The 8,543-nt window shown below is 43.5% G+C and overlaps 1 pseudogene; it reads right to left on the reverse strand.

Moving 5' to 3' along the window:
- Positions 1-3,523: 3,523 nt before the first annotated feature.
- Positions 3,524-5,277, reverse strand: LOC105539336 (annotated as a pseudogene).
- Between the last annotated feature and the right edge of the window lie 3,266 nt (positions 5,278-8,543).

Raw genomic sequence — 8,543 nt, forward strand, 5'->3', positions numbered from 1 at the left:
CAAACGCTAAAGCTACTCCGCGTGCATTTGACTGACTTCATTTGCTCACTGCTTCCCTTGCCTGGCACATTTCTAATGAACTAAGCTTGCTCTTTATTGTTATTCATTTGTTGTGTTTTAACCATAACAGATTTCTTTGCTGCTCTTTTATGAGAAGCTTTCTTTTTTTTTTTTTGAGACAGAGTCTCACTCCGACGGGGTTTCACCATGTTGGCCAGGCTGATCTCAAACTCCTGACCTCAAGTGATCTGCCCGCCTCCGCCTCTCAAAGTGCTGGGATTACCGGTGTAAGCCACCAGGCCTGGTCTTTTATTTATTTATTTTTTTGAGAGGGAGTCTTGCTCTGTTGCCCAGGGTGGAGTGCAGTGGCGCCATCTCGGCTCACTGCAACCTCCACCTCCCAGGTTCAAGCGATTCTCCTGCCTCAGCTTCCTGAGTAGCTGGGACTAAAGGCATGCACAACCACACCCAGCTAATTTTTGTATTTTTAGTAGAGACAGGGTTTCACCATGTTAGACAGGATGGTCTCAATCTCTTGACCTCGTGATCCGCCTGCCTCGGCCTCTGAACATGGTGAAATTAGAGGAGTGAGCCACCACGCCCAGCCCACACCTGGTCTTTTATGAGAAGCTTTCACTGAACATGAATTAGTTTTCTTTCATCCACATAGTATTCTGTTTCTCCAAGGTGCCTTATCTGCTGTGTGCTCTTTGTCTTGCATGATACAGGCTTACTTTAGAGTTCTGGTAATTTTTGGTTTCTTTCGATGAAGAGTGAAGGACTAAAGCTCATTGGAAGTTTGGAGTATATGGAGAGCTCTTGCATTTCTGAGTTTACTTTAGGGCCATTTATTTGTTGGGTAATCTTAAATATCAGTTTGTCTTCTTTCCTCTTGGGCTGCTTAGATTGCTCAGAGAAAAGTGTGACAATCCCCTGCCTAGAGGGTAAAGATTTGGCTGACATGGTCTGGGCACTAAATGATTGATGAAGGCTGTGGGGCAGGAGGCGGGGGCGTAGCAATCAGCGAGCATATGATTGTGTAAACCTCCATTTTTGTTTGGTACCAAAGCCCTCACCTGTACTTGATGTTTCCCAGTCCACAGACTCCAACTGCTGCTGAAACTAGAGAGAAACAGTCATCCAACAGCATGAGAGCGGGTAGAAGACCTGTATCTGTTCGTGATTCTACGATATAATCATTTCTGTTTTCAATTTTTCTCTACTGTTGCCACATAATTCAGCTTTCTCAGTTCTTTTGAGTTAGTCTGCAATCATCTTTTTGCTTTTTAGCTTTCAAAGGTTTATCATCGGCCAGGTGTGGTGGCTCATGCCTGTAATCCCAGAATTCGGGAGGCTGAGGCGGGCAGATCACCTGAGGTCAGGAGTTTGAGACCAGCCTGGACAACATGGTGAAACCCCATCTCTACAAAAAATACAATAATTAGCCGGGCGTGGTGGCATGCGCCTGTAGTCCCAGTTACTTGGGAGGATAAGGCAGGAGAATGGCTTGAACTCAGGAGGTAGAGGTTGCAGTGAGCCAAGATTGTGCCAGTGCAATCCAGCCTGGCGACAGAGTGAGACTCCATCTCAAAAAAAAAAGAAAGAAATGTGAGGACTGGAGATTTGGGAGGGTCCAGGGGCAGAATTATATGGTTTGGCCGTGTGCCCACCCAAATCTCATCTTGAATTTTAATTCCCATAGTCCCCACATGTTGTGTAAGGGACTCGGTGGGATATAATTGAATCATGGTGGCAGTTTCCCCCATGCTATTGTTGTGATAGTAAGTTCTCATGAGATCTGATAGTTTTATAAGGAGCTTGCCGCTTCACTTGACTCTCATTCTTCTTCCTGTCGCCCTGTGAAGAAGAACGTGTTTGCTTCCCTTTCCACCATGATCATTAGTTTCCTAAGGCCTCCTCAGCCATGCTAAACTGTGAGTCAATTAAACTTCTTTCCTTTATAAATTACCCAGTCTTGCCATTCGCAGTGGCTCACGCCTGTAATCCCATCACTTTGGGAGACCAAGGCGGGTGGATCACGAGGTCAGGAGATCGATACCATCCTGGCTAATATGGTGAAACCCCGTCTCTACTAAAAAAAATACAAAAATTAGCCGGGCATGATGGCGGGCGCCTGTAGTCCCAGCTACTCGGGAGACTGAGGCAGGAGAATGGCATGAACCCAGGAGGCAGAACTTGCAGTGAGCAGAGACTGTGCACCACCGCACTCCAGCCTGAGCGACAGAGCGAGACTCCGTCTCAAAAAGTAGTAATAATAAATAACAAATAAATAAATAAATAAATTACCCAGTCTTGGATGTGTTCTTATAGTAGTATGAGAAATGACTAATACAAGCTCCTATTTCAATAAGTCATAAAAAGCAGTAAAAAGGCCAGGGCCAGGCATGGTGGCTCATGCTGTAATCCCAGCACTTTGGGAGGCTGAGGTAGGCAGATCACCTGAGGTCAGGAGTTCAAGACCAGCCTGAGCAACATGGCGAAATGCCATCTCTACTGAAAATACAAAAAATTAACCAAGTGTGGTGGCAGGCATCTGTAGTCCCAGCTACCTGGGAGGCTGAGGCAGGAGAATTGCTTGAACCCAGGAGGCAGAGGTTGCAGTGAGCTGAGATCACGCCACTGAACTCCAGCCTGGGTGACAGAGCAAGATTCTGTCTCAAAACAAAACAAAACAAAAAATGGGTCAGGCACAATGGCTCACGCCAGTAATCCCGACACTTTGTGAGGCTGAGGTGGGAGACTCACTTGAGCCCCAGAATTTGAGACCAGCCTGGGCAACATAGTGAGACCCCATCTCTAGTTATATAATCAAAAAAGAAAAAGAAAAAAAGGCAATATTCCTTTAACAGTGTGAGTGTCTCAATGACAAGAAATCAGGTATTTCTATTCCCCTAGAGTTGTTTCTTTTCTTTTTTTTTCTCTCCCTCTGTTGCCCAGGCTGGAGTGCAGTGGCTCAATCTCTGCTCACTGCAACCTCTGCCTCGCGGGTTCAAGCAATTCTCCTGTCTCAGCTTCCTGAGTAGCTGGGATTACAAGTGTGCGCCACCATGCCTGGCTAATTTTTTTTTTTGTATTTTTAGTAGAGACAGGGTTTCAGCATGTTGGTCAGGCTGGTCTTGAACTCCTGACCTTGTGATCTGCCCGCCTCGGCCTTCCAAAGTGCTGGGATTACAGGTGTAAGCCTCTGCGCCCGGCCTATAGTTGTTTCTTACTCATCTGAAGAAGGCACTTGACATGTCCTGAAGTGGACAGTTAATTTAGATATTCCGCTGGGCAACTGTTACCTTCCTAAAATCAGATGAAGTGGTGATTAAGTTCAAATTTGTTCTCCCAAATAAGCCCGAAACACACTGAATATAAGTTCTCCATTTTTGCCAGATAATATAACCAAAGAAGAAAAGATAATGTTGGTGTCCACGCTGAATTGGTTGATTTATTCTTTACTAACTATGGAATGAGTATATAATTATAGGTAAATTTACCTTTCATATAGCTTCGGGTATTAATACTCACTCTTCTTGTTTCTTACGTTTTTGTTTTTTCCCAAAATCTTAGATGATTCCTCAGGTGAATTTGTGTAGTTCTCCTCCACTAGTATGTTTCTGGCACAGTTGTTGATATGTTGAAAGGGATCTGGTCCTAACAAAATCTCTTTGTACTAGCCTGACATGATTACCATGACATCCTCACATTTAAATCTCCATCAGATGATGATATCTACCAGATGCTGTCTCCCCATTATCACAGCCCTGCAAGAAGGTCTGCTTATCTTTGCAATATATCTGTAGGCATAGGTGTTGGGGGTGACATGAGCTATTTTCTTGTCTCATATTATTTGGCAAGAACTATTCTCACCTGTTTCAGACAAACTACTGGAGCCAAGTGTATCTGAAAAGTACTTATTTGGCCTGTAATAGGAATGTCATCTTAAATAAGTTCCTATCCCAATAAGCCATAAAAAGCAATCGGAGGCAGGCCGGGCGTGGTGGCTCACGCCTGTAATCCCAGCCCTTTGGGAGGCCAAAGTGAGTGAATTGCCTGAGGTCAGGAGTTCGAGACCAGCCTGACCGACATGGTGAACCTTCATCTCTACTAAAAATACAAAAATTAGCCGGGTGTGGTGGCAGGTGCCTGTAATCCCAGCTACTTGGGAGGCTGAGGTAGGAGAATTGGTTGAACCCAGAAGGCGGAGGTTACAGTGAGCCGAGACAGGGTCTTGGCACTCCATCCAGCCTGGACGACGAGCGAAACTACTTCTCAAAAAAAAAAAAAAAAAAAAGAGATTGGAGGTAATTATTTTATTTCTCTTCAACTTTCACTGATATCAAAATCCAATACTTTAACCAGATTTTCTGGCTGACAGGCTAAATGAGATCATCTTCACATTCAACATCTTTCTCTTCAGTTTCCTTCTTTTTTTAAAAAAAGTGTTTTTTGTAGGTTGTGGGGAGGAGTGTTTGGCTATGTTGCCCAGGCTGGTCTTGAATTCCAGCCTCAAGTGGTCCTTTTGCCTTGGCCTCCCAAAGTGCTAGGATTACAGGAGTGAACCACTGCCTGGCCCAGTTTTCTTCTTTACATCTGGGCTTGGTTCTGTCATTTAAGATTTTCAAATTAGAGCATCTCTTCTTTTTTTTTTTTGAGATGGAGTCTTGCTCCATCACCCAGGTTGGAGTGCAGTGGTGCGATGTTGGCTCACTGCAACCTCTGCCTCCCAGGTTCAAGCAATTCTCCTGACTCAGCCTCCCGAGTAGCTGGGACCACAAGCGCCTGCCACCACGCCCTTCTAATTTTTTGTATTTTTAGTAGAGATGGGGTTTCATTGTGTTATCCAGGATGGTCTAGATCTCCTGACCTTGTGATCCGCCCGCCTCGGCCTCCCAAAGTGCTGGGATTACAGGCATGAGCCACTGTGCCCAGTCAAGCATCTCTTTTTTTCTCCACCCACAGGTAAAGAATATTTCCACCAATATTCCGAATTGTATTTTCTCAAGGCAATTTGATAAATCTGCACATTCTTGTCCTTTAAGCCAAGGGGCTTACCTATTAATAAGTAGGTGGAGCTGTACCTGGATATTAATTCAGCAGCATCACCTATGAGCAAAGTGTCCATTTGGGGTAATCAATATCATCGCTAATTCTAATACAAAATGTTTTGGCATAGTCATCAATGACATGTAATTCCTCAGAATAAGTGGCTGTCATTGCTTCAGTCTCTTCATTCTGCCTCTGGTAGCTCTCTGTGCTCCCTTCAGCCATGTGGCCCCTAGAGCAGCCCTGGGGCTGATGCTGAGGTCCAGAAGCTCGGGGTGGAATTTTTATTTTCCAAATATTTTTTATCTGTGGTTGGTTGAATCCCCGGATGTGGAACCCACAAATACAGAGGGCCAACTGCATGTATGTGTGTGTGTGTGTGTGTGTGTGTGTGTGTGTGTGTGTTTGTGTACATGTTGAATGTTGGTGTTAGTTTATACCTTATGTTCATTTTTGAAAACTATCTTTTTTTGAGACAGGGTCTTGCTGTGTTGTCCAGGTTGGAGTACAGTGGTACTGATTGAGATACTCACTGCAATCTCAAATTCATGGGCTCAAGTGCTCCTCCTGCCTGCCTCAACCTCCCAAGTAGCTGAGAATACAAGTGCTTGCCACCACACCCAGCTAACTTTAAAATTTTTTGTAGCAGTTGGGTCTCACTATATTGCCCAGGCTGGTCTTGAACTCCTGGCCTCAAGTGATCCTCCCACCTCAGGCTCCCAAAGTGCTGAGATTGCAAGCATGAGCCACCACACCCAGTCTGAAATTTGCTATTTTCATTGTATTAGTCCATTCTCGCACTGTTAAAAAGAAATACCTGAAACTGGGTAATTTTTTTTTTTTGAGACGGAGTTTTGCTCTCATTGACCAGGCTGGAGTGCAATGGCATGATCTTGGCTCACTGCAGTCTCTGCCTCTAGGGTTCAAACAATTCTCCCACCTTAGCATCCCAAGTAGCTGGGATTATAGGCATGTGCCACTATGCCCGGTTAATTTTGTATTTTTAGTAGAGACAGGGTTTTTCTATGTTGGTCAGGCTGGCCTCGAACTCCTGACCTCAGGTGATGCACCCACCTCAGCCTCCCAAAGTTCTGGGATTACAGGTGTGCACCACTGGAAACTGGGTAATTTATAAATAAAAGAGTAATTGGCTCACGTTTCCACAGTCTGTATAGGAAGCATGCTGGGGAGGCCTCAGGAAATTTTCAATCATGGTGAAAGGCAGAAGAGAAGCAGGCACGTCTTACAGGGCCAGAGCACGAGGAATAGAGAGAGCAGGGAGGTGCTACACACTTTTAAACAACCAGATCTCCTGATAATTCACTCACTATCACGAGAACAGCACCAAAGGGGAAATCTGCACCCAGGATCCAATCATTTCCCACCAGACCCTGCCTCCAACAATGGGGATTACAATTTGTCATGAGATTTAGGTAGGGACACAGACCCCACCATATCACTCATTATGACTCAATTTAAGTATTTCTTAAAATTAAAAAACATTTTTTTTTTGTCTTGCAATGGCAAATATTTCTTAATTTTTCTCATGACATCTGCTTGGTCCCAGGAGTTACTTAACGGTGCACTTTTAAGTTTCCAAGTAAATTTTAAGTAATCTTTTTTTTTTGAGACAGAGTTTTGCTCTTGTTGCCCAGGCTGGAGTGCAGTGGCACGATCTCCCCTCACTGCAACCTCCACCTTCTGATTTCAAGAGATTCTCCTGCCTCAGCCTGCTGAGTAGCTGGGATCAGATGCCTACCACCACACTCGGCTAATTTTTGTATTTTTAGTAGAGACAGGGTTTTACCATGTTGGCCAGGCTCGTCTCGTACTCCTGACCTTGTGATCCACCTGCCTCAGCCTCCCAAAGTACTGGGATTACAGGCACGAGTCACCACGCCCGGCCAATTTTAAGTAATCTTTAACTTTAAAATTTTAATTGCCAGAAGGTCAGAGACTGTGGCCAATAGAATATTCTGATTAGTAGATATTTTTTTCCCTCCATTCTAACTCTAATGCCCTTTCCTCGAGCTAAAGCTTTTCTTCTTAACTCTGTCTTCCTCTAGAGTAAGGAAGACATTTTTGGGAGGTTGTTATTTTCCTCTGACCCCTGGCCACTAGTCCAACTAGTGCAACACATACCTGAATCTTAGAGTAAGTGGAGCATAGGATTAAACTGCAACTCATGCCACACATGTCATTTTTAGCCCTCTCCACGGTGCATTGCACGTAGGACTAGTAGATAGCATTTCTTGAAGGCTCACCATGTACTGGACATTGTACTAAAAATATTGTATACAGTATCTCATTTAATCATCACAACACCTTTGTTTTCTTCCATTTGTGCACGAGGAAATGGAGGGAATGAGAAACTGAGTAACTTTCCCCAAGACACACAGCTTAAGGTGATAATACCAAGAGAAGGGCCCAGTGTTTCTGACCACAGAGCCTACGCTATGTGAGCACTCACATGAGATGTGCTGAACAAATCTTATTTTGTCATTTGCTGAAATAAGATTTGTTCAGCAAATGAACACATTCAGGGAATCTGTTCAGTAGTTCACGGCCAAAATGGAATTTGTTGCCACTGGGTTATGCATCCACATAATCCTCTGTTATCACTTTATATACTACACTTAACACTTGCTGAAAATCCTCAGGAATTTGGAATTATCTTCCTTTCGGACTATTTTCAAGCTGTCTCTGAAACAAGAATGTGAGAAAATACAAGGCTGGTAAATTATTGAAGTTGCTACCTATCTCTTAATGTCAGCGGTTTTCGTGTTACATGTCTTTCTGAGAAACCAATAGACACACCTAACCACATCCTTGTTCTTAAGGCTTTCTGTTAATGCTGTTAAAGCTCAGGAAATTGTGATCTTTCTAAATTACTTAAGATAATTTGCAATCTTCCTCAAAAATCACTTTTGTTGCTTCATCTTGTTGCATAACTCTGCTTTATCCTCATGATAGATCCCATTTTCCACAATTAATTACATATATATTTTAAATTTGTATTGTATATTTATGTTCATATAAAAATAAAATAAAATAAATTGAATACATATGGAGTACACTTTATTTATTTATTTATTCATTATTTATTTATTGTGAGAGGGAGTCTTGCTCTGTCACCCAGGCTGGAGTTCAATGTCACAATCTCGGCTCACTGCAACCTCCACCTCCTGGGTTCAAGCGATTTTCCCACTTCAGCCTCCTAAGCAGATGGGATTACAGGTGCACACCACCACACCTGGCTAATTTTTGTATTTTTAGTAGAGACAGGTTTTCGTCATGTTGGCCAGGCTGGTCTTGAACTTCTGACCTCAGGTGATCCACCTGCCTCAGCCTCCCAAAGTGCTAGGATTACAGGCGTGAGCCATTGCGCCCGGATTTATTCAAGTTTTGTGTGGTTTTTCTCTTTTGGAGTTTTCTTCTTGAATTCAATGACAACAAGGAATGTTTGAAATTATCTTTTTTTTTTTTTTTTT

The sequence above is a fragment of the Mandrillus leucophaeus genome, unplaced genomic scaffold (genome assembly GCF_000951045.1).
Source record: "Mandrillus leucophaeus isolate KB7577 unplaced genomic scaffold, Mleu.le_1.0 Scaffold203, whole genome shotgun sequence".
Classification (NCBI taxonomy): Eukaryota; Metazoa; Chordata; class Mammalia; order Primates; family Cercopithecidae; genus Mandrillus; species Mandrillus leucophaeus.